Consider the following 14,934-nt stretch of genomic DNA (forward strand, 5'->3'; position numbering starts at 1 on the left):
CTTGGTATGGTGTTCATATATGGTTTTGAGATTTTCACAGAAGATGGTAAAGGGAATATAAACACTCAATGCCCAAGAGTGAAGATGCTCTTGGCATCAAGAAGATGAAAGAAAGGTATGAATGAAGAGTAATCTAAAAAATCATGACTAGTTGCTCATTTCCAAGAGCAAACTCATAACCACAGAACTGTGATAATAAGCACTGTACCAGCTGAATTCGGAGAGTATGTGAAGTGTATTTCCTAACCTCTACAGAGTCTCAGATGGCTCTTCAATGAACTGACCAAGAGGAACATCAATGACTACAGGCCTTTATGTGAAAAACTGTTGGTAAGCATTCAAGTACATTTAATCAGATGTTAATTCATAAAGAGATTTTATTTATGAGCAAATTGCAAAAGAAAACAACTGCATAAATGAAGCAGTATTTATTTTGATTTAGACCCCGATGAAGGAAGCACAACAAGACATAACACAGGAATGCTTCACTAAGCATGTCCCAGACACCACAGAAGGAGGCTCTCATTTGCTCTCTAATAGATTCCCAGTGGAACTATTTAACGTGTAAGCTCTACAACTATGCTGAAAGTACGATCCACTTACTTTCAACTTAACAGAAGTGTATCTATTAAATAAAGTTAAAACCATCCACACACTGTAAGTCATGTCAAAATTGAGACTATTGGGGGGTTTATTCACATTTTCTTTTTATCCCTGGAAATCAGGAGTTTTAAGAAAACAACCTGGACTCAAATACACAGGAGGCTTTAAGTACTTCTAAAATAGCAATATTTTTTTTATTACCTCTACTAGAACACTCATTCGAATTTTCTTCACAGGAAGGAAAAGACCCTGGAGGTATAGGACTCAGTTAGAGCCATTTGGATGAATTCTTCTGTAGCTGTATGATATTTGGATCAGTAGCTGCCCATCTGTGTATACAGCCAGTAGGGCCATAGCTTGCACCATGTGGTGGGTACCCTCCAGAGCAAAGCAAACACTGCTAGGGCAAAGGGAAATGCTGTCCAAATCCACAAATGCCTCTACACTCAACAGAGGTGGTGATCCTAGCTAAATCACTCCCCAAAGCCAAATCTCTTCCAGGTCCTCTCTGTGCTTGCTTTGTTTGTATCCCTCACTGTTGAGGATGCTACGCTGACGCTAATTATTCAAAGGCAGGAGGAGGTCTGTATATTCTTTTGTCCCACGCTGGGACCAAATCTGGAAGCAGTAATACCTGCCAAAGCTTCGAGGCCATGTCAGTAAGGTGAAACCCTCATGCGGCTTTACTGGCAGGATGACTGCTCCGGAGCATGCCCAACCTCTTCCTTTGTTTAAAAAAAAAAAAAAACATGCTTTCCCTTCAGTTCTTTGACACAGACTATAATAACATGGCCACTCTGCCATCAAGGACTTATCGCTCCTTAAAAGGTGATAAGTACTGACGTTCCTATATGAGAAAATTTTAAATCAGTATAGATAAGAGAAGAATGGGAGGGGAATACTGTTTTATTTTATAATTGTACATGTTATACGCTGTTATTGGTAAATAAAGGTATTATACTAAGCAACCAAACCATGTAAAAAAAAAAATTACCCAAAGCAAACCCAAAGAAGATACAATGAAATATTAAAGCTACAATAAGACAGTTTTGCAGATAATTATACTGTATATTCAAAGAAGAGATAATTCTATTATTATATCAATTCTTCAGCTGAATGAAAAAGAGAAAATGTTCCCTAACTTATTTTATGAGCTAATATAACCTTGACTCCGAATATATATACAAGGGCAGTCTAATAAGAGTTTTTGTGTGTTTTTCTATTTTCTACTGGACCACTTTACATTTAGTATCTATCCCTTTTTTTCCCCTATTGTGGCAAAAACAAACAAACAAACAAAAATTCTTATTAAAGAAAACTAAATTACCAACCAGAAAAAATGATACCCTCACCAGAAGTGAACTTTTGACAGTGAAGGTAGATTTGACACTAAAGTATTAAGATTGTGTGGGTCAAGGCTATTTCCCTTAAAAGCAACAGAAATTCAACTCTAACACAAAACAGGAGAACTCATTAGCTCAGATAACTAATGAGATACACAGACTGGGTTGTCAGGATTCTTATCTCCAGCTCCAAGCCCTGCCTTCCTTCCTTGGTAGCAAGAAAGCTACCAATACCAGGCAGTCTTGTTTACTACTCACCAAGAAATCCCTGAGGGGAAAGTCAGTCTTCTTACCAATAATTCCAATAACAGTTCCAGGAACTGAGCCTCATTTGACCAATTTCAGTTACTCAGCCATCTGCCTAGGGGCAAGAGAAAGGACCTTTGTCCACTCAACAAGGATGGGGTAAGAGCCCCTCCTGAACTATCCTGAGACAGTAAGAGAGGATTCTCAAAAGAAACTCCCAACACTAAGAAAAAAAGGGGGGGGGTGCGGAATTGATGCTGGGGAGGCACAAACCAATCCCCACAACAATCCGTTGCTGTTCTATAACTTGAAAAAACCAGACACACTGAGCACCTCCACTCACCTGCCTGCTGCCTCCTCTGCAATAAGGTTCCCAGCAATCAGAACTGAAATTACATTTGCTTACAACACTGATGAATTTGAAGAATTTTCCCCTCAAAGTGACTGCAAGTTGGAATGTTGGCAGGCACTCCAAATACAATGGTGTATAGATGAACTTTAATTGTAATCTCTATTTCAAGGAAGCTTTGATTTGTGAAAGCTGCTCACAGATAGCACTTGGAAAATAATTATGCTTTGCATGACACCTTTTCTGAGATGCTTTCTATAGCTCATTTAACCCATCCTCAAACATTCCTGTTCACAGGCAGACGAGTGCAGTTGTTCTATGCTTTGCAAAAATCAAATATAAGAAAACCAATTTCCAGGCCACGTAAATTCATGAGTGCTTATTCACATTCCAAAATGATACACTACTGCATGAAATGACTCAGCTGAAGTACTTTTTAAAAGCAAGTACCTCTAGCACAATCGAAATGTTTAATTTGCAAAGTATTGTTCTATAAATAAACTAGAAGAGCATATCTACTATTTTAACCAAAGCTATCTACTTATAACACGAAGTTTTTACGTCTTAAAATTCCATGAGTTTTTCTTGTTTTTTGGTCTTTTTTGTTTTTTTATAACTCAGTGAATTAAACTGTTGACACACACACACACACACACACACACATACACACACAAAAAATCAATAACAGAATATTTGTATTAGAAGCTACTAAGTAGGAAGTACATTTAATAAAACAGTGCAAGTACTCTTATAGTCTTAAAAATGTCTTAATTTCTTGATTTCTCTCAATTTATTCTGGAAAATGAAAGATGAAATAATAGAAATATTACCAAATGTCATTCCTTTGGGGTATCTCCCAGAAAAGCGGGGAACTTCCTGGCATAAATCTCAATCTTTTGATGCTAGTGACATCTTCATTTATCCATTCACAGATGTAACTGTAAGATCCCAGAATGTCTCAATGCCTGGCAAAATATGACCTACTAAAACTCCCTAGAGAATCTATTTGATGCAGGTTCTAATTTCATCAGTGTTTTCTAACTAACAAAGTATAATTTATTTTTTACCTACCTAGCCCTAGGAAGATCAAGCACAAACATTTCCACTTTAAGACAAGGCAATCATTTGAAATCAATTAACTTTTACATCCAAAAAACTAGAGAATTGTTTTAGAAGATCTTTGAAAATTTACAGTTTCACACATTAATCAATTTGGCCTCCCAGAGATTTTACAATGCTTTGGCTGTCTCAGGAGAGAGACCTAAATTTCACAAGTTATATGCAGAGTTCTCAGACCTCCTTTGAAAGAAAAGAGTTTCTGCAGTTTTTTATGGATCCTTCCCAACTTGGCAAGGAGAAGTGAATAGCAATTTTCCTAATTATATTTTCCAGTTCAAATTATTAAGCCACCAAAACACTGCCCAATATGAAAAACAAGTTGGTCATAAAGCTTTGTTATAACAACATCATATTTACTTTTAAGCTTAGGCCCTCTACTCAGTAAAACCACAAATGAAGAAATGGTTAAAGGAATGTTTATTTATGGTCAGTCTTTTTCTTTCTTTTTTTTTTTTTAAACCAAAGAATTTTTTGTTTTCAGCTAGCATACTGGCATGATAATTTCAATGTTAAGGCTGTAGAAATAAGTGATTACCTCCTTATGCTCAGGTCATCTATGGAGAATATCTTGGTTCTTGAGCAGCTAAAAGGACCATTCACAGAGCCGATATCTGTCCACAGGGTTTTTACCAGAAACAAGAGACATAAAGTTGACAAAGTATATGCCTCTATCTTGGGGGCTTAAGAGAACAGTGCTTATTCAAAAACATGATGAAAAACCAGGTGCACTGGCATGCACACTTGTAATCCCAGTCTCTGGAGAGGCTGAGGCAGGATGATCCTGAGTTCAAAGCCAGCCTCAGCAGCTTAGCGAGTCCCTAAGCAACTTATCAAGACCCTGTCTCAAAATTTTAAAAAATTTAAAAAGGACTAGGGATGTGGCTCAGTAGTTGAGCATGCCTGGATTCAATCCCTGGTACAAAAAAAAAAAAAAGATGATAAAAAAGACCCGAAGAGAAAATTCTCACAGAGCAAAGACAGCAGGAAACTGATCCAGGTGTTTTTTGTTGTTGTTTTGTTTTGTTTTGTTTTTGATGTCATGGAGTTTACATCCCAGATTTAATTTTCTGGAGGTAGTAGTTGGTCTTTAAGAAGCCTTTAACTCAATTCACCAGAAGAATGGCTGACTGCTCCCTAACGTATGCTCCCAAGAATATAAACAACTTATGTCTTATTAACTCAGGAAAACCCCAGCCAGGAAATTCTTGTAAGCAACTAGAGAACTTCAAAAGCCAAAATGGAGCTCTCAAAATATGAAAAAAATAGTCAATGGGAAAAGGTGTATCTAGTTAATAATCTATAAAAAAAAAATGTTTAACTTCACCAAAGACTGCAAATTTAAGAGGATAGCCATCTTTCATCTATAAAAATTAAAATAATTTTGAAAATAATAGCTGATGATTTTGGTCAGGGTAAAGCACATGCTCACAGGGTTCTGGAGACAGTATATATTGGTGAAATCTCTTTTGTTTTACTTTTCTTTTGCTCTTCCTTTTTGTGTAGGGGTGGGTAAAAATCCTTTTTAAAACACCTTGACATTCTGTTCTTTTTTTTTTTTTTTTTTTTTTTTTTTTTTTGGTACTAGAGAGATTGAATAAGGGTCAATTTACCACTGAGCTATGCCCCCAGTCCTTTATTTTTTATTTTGAAAGAAGGTCTCACTGAGTTGCCAAGATTGGCCTTGAACTTGCAATTCTCTATTAGCTACTATCCTAGCATTTAACCCAGAGGAAGAGAAAAGTCACAGCCTGCATAGAGCTTATATTCTGGTGGGATAATACTGAGGAAGACTGTGGCCAGGACTTAGAAAAACAATACCTATAAAGCACTTTGTACAGTGTCTGAAACAAACATAGTCAATACACAATAGTCACACAGTCATAACATTGATACTAGTTATTTTTATATCAGAGGATTGATATCTATTATTATCTCACATATTATAAAAATTCAATAAGCCAGTTCATATAAAGCACTTAGCCTTTGGTTAAAAAATCTCTAAACATACCAGCTATCATTACAAAATCATTAACATCATTATTATTTCTGATGTAATCTCTATTTACTGCAGGTGGGAAGTAGGAATAATAGCATGAAAAAAAAATGCCAGTATGGTCCCTAAGACCTTTTAGAAATGGTAAAGCCCATGCTGTTGCAAGTCACCTCTCAAAAACATGAAGAAAAGGTGTCAGGGGCCACCTCTTCCCTTGATCTTAATCATGCATGCTGGTTTCTAAAAGAAGCCTGTATGATTTGGTCAGCACTATAAAAAAGTATTTAAAGTCAATCATTCCTTGTTATTAAAAAAAATGGTTTAGCTTTTAGAGTTCATTAGTATAAAATCAAAGAGAAATCTTGCAACTTGAACTAAATATGGTTAAAAGGTTGGGGGGCAGAAATTACAATTAAGCATATGGCAAACTATCACAAAAACATAAACTGACAGGAGAACTATTCTCTTTTCCATCTGTAAAAACTATAGCAAAATATACAGTTTCTATCTGTAAGCACAATCATTTGCCTTGCTACTGCTTATATCTGCATCAAGGAGTTTAAGAGAAACAAAGACACACAGTTCTTGGGATGAGGCTGGGCCTCACAGTCAAGAATTTGGTCACCTATATGTAAAGCATCAAATCTGCAACATGGAGTTATGGCCAAATGTTTAGCCTCAGATGAGAGTGGTCAACAAGTAGATTAAGAGTGAAAAATCCCCACTAGAATATAAATCCAGGAGGACAAGAATTTTCTCACTATGTGAATACAAATGTATTAATATTCATTTCTAAAGCAGGTGCAGTCTGAATTAAAACAGGATGGCACACTCAACAAAAGGAGATAGGAATGAGATGTATCTACATCAAAGCACATGTTTCATTAGTCTAATGGGTAAGATTCTTAGCTGTTTCAATATAAAAATGCCAGATGCCAATCAAAAGCTAAAAAGGGCTGGCTTTGTGGCTCGGTGGTAGAGTGTTTGCCTAGCATGTGTGAAGCATTGGGTTTGATTCTCAGCACTGCATATAAATAAATGAATTTTAAATAGGTCCATAAACATCTAAATATATATATATATGCATATATTTTTTTAAAAAGCTAAATAAGAGAATGAACAAGGAAAAGGGAAGTTTTAAAATGTACATACAGTTTTTGGTTATTCCCCAAACTCTAATGTCCAATACCTTTTTCTAACAGCTGTAGAGGCTCTTTGTATTGTTGAAAAAATTCTAATATAAATAAAGGCCTGTATATAAGAATTCCTAAATGTAGTGCTTTCACCCACAGTGTAGGACACATCAATGATGCTCTCTCCAGCCAGAGCCGATAGGTGTTACAATTAGGATCTGCAGAAAGCTGACTAGCAAACCACCCCTGTTAAGAACAGGAAAAAAGAGGCAAATCATTCTGGTTTACTTCCTAACTCAGAAGGCTCAAGCAGTTTTCAGTACTTCTTGAATTTGCAAAAGGGAGAGATGGGTGTTAAAAATGCGCACTGTATCCCTGGATGCTCTGAATAAGCCACTGAATTAACAGCAATTCAAATAATTTATTCTTTAGCAGCTATCTGCCTGCTCTGCATCTTCATAAAAGCAAATTGGTATTTTTTTCCCTAAAGCTCAAATAATCCTGTTTTACTGCAGAGTGATGTGACATCTGCATAAAGATAATTAATTCTCATCCTCCACAATCATCCAGTTGTCCATTACCAAAGGGTAAGTGATGTTTTCTCTACCTCTTGTGTGCTAATGTACAATGCTCACTGGTAATAAGCATTTTTAGCTACTGAAGAGCAGTTTCAAAAGGACATGAAATTAGCTAAACATACGTCACAACACTGTGGTATTTACAGCTGGCTCCCGTGGATAATGAAACTTCACTTAAGACTGGCCACTTCCTTCAGTCAACACATTTCAAATACCATTAAAGGGATCACTACCTGCAAAGGACCTCAGCGTTTCCAATTTAACTTTATCTGGTAACACAGGGGAGTTATAGCATTCTTTGTGACAGTTGTCTTTTCAGACCCTACAAAAGGTTTTCTGCAAGAACTGTTATCTGTCCATCTCCAGAACAGTCAGATAAGATTTAATCATCATGTGCTGCCCAGCATGAACTGCTTTAATTCAGGGTTGCCTGAGCCCTGCTTGAGGAATGAAAAAATTAAAGGGCACACACACGAAGAGAAGGGGAAATAAATCCCTGTTGTGTCTTCAAGATGCTAATCAGTGCCTTATTCTTTTTTCTTCCTCCTCCTTCTTCTTCCAGCAATAAAACAAGGATTTATATTCTACATAGTTCTTGAATCCAAACCAAAAATCCTAATATCTTTTGTAGACAGTCTTTGAGAACAAAAGAAATAAGCATCAGAAACCCCCTCAGGAAAGTACAAACTTCCCTTTAGAAGGTAGTTTATATAATAATGTTGTAGATTAATGAGTAGTTTCATTAATCTTCAACATTATTTTTTTGAGACATATTGTAAAGGGCACTTTCATAGTGGGGCTTCAGAAGGGAAATTAGCTACTTAAACTGAACCTTCATATTTATGTGGGATACTATTGGTTGTCTGTACCAACCCTCAGGTAGTCCCTGCTCCCAGAAAGGGGTCACCGGTGATTCCAAGTAAGGAAATGGAAGTGGAGGTTTATTGGCCAAGGGACTTAAAAATTTGTGTCCTGGGCTGGGGTTGTGGCTCAGAGAGAAAGCACCTACCTAGCAGGTACAAGGCCCTGGGTTCGATTCTCAGCACCACATAAAAATATATAAATAAAATAAAGGTATTGTGTCCAACTACAACTAAAAAGTAAAATTTAAAAAAAATTGTTGCCCCTATTAATTTTTTTAAAAAAATTAAATACGCAGATGTGCCCCTTTCTACTCTTTTCTTCTCCTACTTCTTTCTTCCCAGAATGTGGACCTGACACTTAAGTGTAGTGATAACATCTTGTAGTATACAAAAATGAAATGGCATGTGTGAGAAGGCAAGTCATATGCTAGGGATCCTGGGGGAGAAAGGAAGACCCTGGTCTCTGGTGCTCGCTGAGCAACTCCAAACTGCTTGCTGGCCACCAGACTTTTTGTTACATGAGAAAAATAAACCCTTATATATTTAACATCCCCAGAGTCAGGTTTCCTATTACTTCAGACAAAAGTATTTCAAACTCAAACTGTACCTGATGTTTATTATTTTTAAGAAAAGTCTAAAAAGTTCAAATTCCAGGCTTCCAAAACACATGCTAATATCTCAAACATACAAAAACTAAATACATTTGATATATACTACCATGGAACCAGCCATGGGTGTCTAACACTGCAATTTAACAGTTATTACAAGTCAACAGGAATAAAAGTTTCACATTTATGAACAATTAATCAATTTATGTAACAATTGTTAAATAATTAACAATTAAGTTAACTACACACTTAATGTACACTTTTTTAAGTATAAAAAAGAGAAGAAAAGACAACAAAACCTTTCTCTCCATGAGCATACTACATAGTTAGAGAAGGAAAGAAAATACAAAGAAAAAATATAGAAAACAATAAGAAATATACAAAATATAAATCTAACATTGTTACATCGCAATGCACTGTGATAAGAGAGTCGAATTTGCTGTTTTATTAGGGAGTTTAAAGGAAGGGCAGATCAGTGGGAAATTAAGCTATTGGAAAGCTGTCTGTTAAACAAAATGGGCTCGTCTGGATTAAAAAAAAAAATGATTTGAACTTAAATTGCAAGGTAGAAGGAGAAGGGCACTCAAAAAAATCAGGGCCAGGGATATAGCTTAGTTGGTAGAGTGTTGCTCTGCATGCATGAGACCCTGAGTTCAAGCCCCAGCACCACATGGGGGGAAAAAAAATACATTGTAGCATAAAAGCCAAACTGAGAACCAAATTGAAATTGGACATGGAATGTTTAGAAACACCACCTCCCTAATGAAAAGGAAGGCTTGTGTTGGGGAACAATGAAAAGGAATAAATTTTTTCTAACAGTAATCTTTAAAACTAACATGTATTGAGCGCTTGATAGTTCTTGCCTGACCTGAAATGTTATCAGTCTGCTCTTCCATTTAATCCTCATGATAACTGTGTGATGCAGATACTACTATCCTCATTTACCAAAAGGTAATCCAAGCCTTAGAAAATAAGTGAGAATCCAAAAATCACACAGCTTCTATTGCACCTGCAGTGTCTCTAACCTGAGAAATATCCCAAGATGGCCAATAGGTCATAACAAAAATTGATACAGAAAGAAAACCGTCAACACATGAAGCAATTGAGATGCACTAGAGTGGGTAAAAATGATAAGCAAGGGGATTACATTACCTGGGTATGAGATGGTAAAGTAGTAGTAATAGAAATGAACTGGGTCCACAGAGTAAATAATATTAGGATATAGTGGAACATCATCTGCTTTAGAAGACAACTACTTCTACATTCTTATTTCTTCTCATTTGAACACTATATAGTTACTTCCTCTTGTTAGCTACCTACCATACAGTGGGGTGGCATAATATTCAAATATTTCACAATTTTCTTGAAAGATCTCCTGTCTTCGGTTCCAATATCTCTACATTACTTGGCAGCCCTACCTGCTACTTAGGCTTACTCATGAGACTGAAGACATTAAGTAGGATGTCATGACACAGGGGAACATTTAGGAAGACGAAAACAAATTTATATCTGTTTGTCTTGAAGTATTTGGGTCATAAGGATGCAGAACACAAGAGGGTTTTTGAGGATCAACTATTGTGCTCCTGCAGTCAATCAAAAGGGTTACTTTAGGAGCAGCCCCAAAATATTAGGGACACTGATAACTCTCCTTGGCCATAGTAGATTTATGATGGTCTCCATATTGCATGAAGTAGATATCAAATTTTTATGTGACTGAGAATATACGTGCTAAAAAATATGTATGAAGTTTGGAGGAAGCATACTGAGATCCAAACAAAGGGATTTGTCCAGAAGCCATCAATAAAAAAGAGCTTCTTCCATCTCAGCAATTGTTTGTCCTAATAACATTAACAGAAGCCTTAGGAAAAAGAATACATAAACCTCTTCTCCCCTTGTACTCAGTGACCTGCTTCCTCCTCCCTATACCCACGTGAAATATCATGGGAATTCAGATAGGAGGGCCAAAGCTAGAGCCTTCATATTGTATCTAAAGATACAAATTAAATCACTGCCTTGAGCTAAGTGTCCTCTATTTGACTACATAGTGATTTTCTTCCCAATTATTAGATGATAAGGAAGGTAAGTAAGGATCAGTAAGTAGAGAAGTATTTACTGATTTTTCTCTCTACTTTTGAGCTGGGAATAATTTAGCCGAGCATTAAAATTCAATTAAAAAAAAATTTTAACTACCTAGCCTGGTGGTACATGCCTGTAATCCTAGCAAGTCCGGAGGCTGAGACAGGAGCATATTAAGTTTGAGGCCAGCCTTGGCAACTTAGTGAGACCCTTTCTCAAAATCAAAAATAAAGGCCTGGGGGTATAGCTCAGGGGTAAAACCACACTTCCCTGTATGGAGGCAGGGAAGAAAAAGCTATCTATAGGAAAGCCCTCTTGAGGGGAAATATAAACAAACAACTATTATATTTGCAAAATACATAGAGACAGAAATTAAAAGTTTGGGCTGAGGCTTCAGAAGACAAATTGGACACCCAGGGAAATGCAAACCAAAATGCAAATTTCAAAGCAGGGTGAGAGTCCTACTCCTTCACTTCAAAACCTCATGGAGAATGTAGTCTGCTACCCTGCAGTTTGGAAGTCACCTTTCATTTAGGGTCTCTAACCTGAGAAATATCCCATAGGTTGGGATGGTAGGACAGAGTTCGGAATCTGAGAAGTCCCTTTTGTCTTCCCCTTCTGGGATCCCTGTGGAGGATCAGGCTTGGCCCAGGAGGAGCCATTGTGGAGCCATTTTTAATCCTTCCTAAGAAGGCTGCAGGGAGGGTCAGACAGAGAAGTCTGTGGTGTAGATAACCAACAAACCAAGGACTGAGGGGAAGTGTTAGCCAGAGGGAAAAACAAGGGAACTGTGGTCAGAGAATCCTGGCAAGGATTCCTGTGATGAATTCAGGCATACCCATAAGAAAATGAGTCAGCTCTGAACATCTGCTGGGTCCAGACTAGGCAAAGCCAGTTTAATTCCACAACACAAACAAAGACCTTCCCTGTGGGCCCTTCTACCACAGAAGAGTCTGTGACAGCAACTAGTGAAAGAGAAAAGAAAAGGCAGACACAGTAGTAAGCTCTGAGAGGCAGGGTTTTGTCAGTTTGGTTACTTTCCCCAGCCTAGAACTATGCCTGTTACATAGTAGATGTTCAATAAATATTTGTTGAATGAATGAAAACCCTTTTCCAAAATGCAGATTTTGTTTCTATAGCAGAATCCACCAGGAGCAAAGATTTAGTTCCCAAATGAGACAGTATTATCAACTTAAATGGATTATAATGTACCAGAAAAATCAGAGTAACTATTAGAATTTTCACTAATAATAGAGGATAAACTTACCTTTCTGAATAGTAAATATTCAGTGATTTCATCTGTTTCTCTGTGTTCAAATGTGCTGTCAGAATATGCCTTAAAAGCAACTTATAAAACATGTTTGATTTCTTCTTTTCAACAATCATCCCTGCACAATTTAAGAAAGTAGGAATCACAAGGTACTAAACAGCAATACTGGTTCTACTGGTTTTAGAAAGTCAAGACCTGAATAAACCTCTTGTTTGTTTGTTTGTTTGTACTGGGGATTGAACACAAGGGCACTTAATCACTGAGCCACATCTCCAGCCCTCTGTATATTTTATTTAGAGACAGGGTCTCACTGATTTGCCTAGGGCCTCACTAAATTGTTGAGGCTGGCTTCGAACTTGCAAACCTCCTGCCTCAGCCTCCCAAATTGCTGGGATTACAGGTGTACACCACCACACCTGGGTGTTTTTTCTTTTTCTTTTTTTTTCTGAGTCAGCCTTCCTGGATTCCTATCTAGAATTTCCTATCCACATGAAGGTAGATAACTTTGAATCCTTGATTTAATTATACCCCATCACACCTTATTTCTTTTGTTGTTGTTATTGTTGTACTGGGAATTGAACCCAGGGGCACTTTACTACTAAGCTATATCCCTAGTCCTATTTCTTTATTAATTGTTTTGTTTTGAGACAGGGTCTCACTAAGTTTCTTAGGGCCTTAAACTGGTGAGGCCTTAAACTGCCTCAGCCTCCTGAGTCACTGGTATAGGTGTGCACCACTGTGCCTGGCTAATTATATAGCCTCTTTCATCCATTATTCAATTCACTTAGCCTTCCTGGCTTCAAGACCAACAATCACAAAACTTTTCCATCATCTTTTAAAATAGAATTCAGTTTCAATAATAGTAGAAATTGCAAAATAACAGTGACTTAAACAAGATGGAATTTCATTTCATTTACATGATTATACAGTCCAGTGTGGAAATGGCAGATCCTCATGATAAGGGACCCAGAGTCCTTCTGTGTTGCTCTGCTCTATTTAACTCATGGCATCTTCCTTTTGGTCCAGCCCATTCCAGCCATCACACTGCTGCTCCAGACAGCAGAAAGCAAGAAAAGGAATGGCACCAATCGAGTTACTCACCACTCTTCTGTTTATATGCTTCTAGCCAGATACGAGATCATACAGCCATACTTATCCAAAATGAGGCTGGGGAACCTGAGTTCTTACATGAAAGAGCTGCATCTTTGTCAAATTCATGCCAAACACATATCTGGCAATTTTTTAAAATGCTGGGCACTAGAAAATCATTACAATTGCCATATTCATTCCTACAGCAAGCATTCATCAAACATCTTTCCATGTGTCATTTTTAATCAACTAGAGAAAAGAATGATTGTGTCACATTACTAATTTTTTCATCACTAGTAAAAACAGCCACCATTACATATAAATAACTAGTAAGAATAGTTGGCTCTGGTTTACCACAATAGACTGACAATGTTTAAATATTTGGCACAAATAACTAAAGATTCTCATCTATGTGAATGAACCATTTTAACTATTACATTCGATTACTAGACCTATAGACAAATTTATTCCAAGTGACTTAGAGAATGTTTCCTATTCTTAAACTCAGAACACAAAACAAAACCTTGAAATACAATGTGTCACTAAAAAGAACACAAACGTCAACCTGTTTCTATGTCTCTATGAAAGAAAACAAGCTGGGTGTGGTGGCCCACAAATTAAATTCTCTCTCAACTTTCCCATTACTAATCATTAGGTAATACTGGGTGGCTCTGGTATTTTAATTTTTGTCTTCCTTAGACATTTCTAAAAATTCCAAGTTTAGTGAATTAGTGTATTGCTTTACCTGGTATAAATTTTTAGATAACTTTCCCCTATTAATCATTAGCAAGTTTGGAAAGGACAAATGACTGAAATTACCATTTAATTACTATGCCAAGGAATTGAGCTATCTTATCCATAATAAACAATGGAAATACCTTCATTATTCATAAAGATGCACCTTTTTTTAGAATATTTTTTAGTTGTCAATGAATCTTTTATTTATTTATTTATTTATTTATTTATTTATTTATTTATTTATTTATGGTGCTGAGGGCCTCATACATGCCAGGCAAGCACTCTACCTCTGAGCCACAACCCCAGCCCATAAAGGTGACTCTTTACCAGTGATGAATTGTTGGAAGGCAATTCTTCTATTATTCTAAAAAGCATCCAAAAAATGAATGGATTATTTGTGGCTGGCCATCCATAAACTTGAGCATCACAGATTTGAATCAACCTCATGTTTCCACATAAACAATCAAACCTGTACAGGGAGAGCTCTGTTCTGTTTTTAATCCTTTTGTTTCTGACTACCCATTTATATTTCCTGAACTATTTACAATATGTATATAATCCAAGCCAAGCTACCAGCCTATTATGTTGCTTATGGTGACATCTCCTTTCTGCTCATTTCCTGGGGTAGACAGAGCTGCTTACCATTTTAAATAAATATAGTGATAATGTGGCTATTTTTAAAAGTTTCCCACAGAGTGGCTGCTTTAAAGCAGAAAAAATGATGGTTGAGTCTTATAGTGCAGAAGCTGTGAGTACAGGTTGAAATTCATCCCTAATCAGGGCTATGTACAGTGATTTTAATTATTACCATTATTCTCCCAGAAGTATCATTTTAGATACGACATTTTTTTAAGTTAGGCTGTTCAAGTCATAGAGGAAGAATTTGAGGGGGTAAATTAATTACTGTTATGCTTATTGTTATTTAA

Source organism: Marmota monax, unplaced genomic scaffold (assembly GCF_021218885.2).
Source record: "Marmota monax isolate L192 unplaced genomic scaffold, Marmota_monax_Labrador192_F-V1.1 WCK01_AAM20220418_F8-fsc01203, whole genome shotgun sequence".
NCBI lineage: Eukaryota > Metazoa > Chordata > Mammalia > Rodentia > Sciuridae > Marmota > Marmota monax.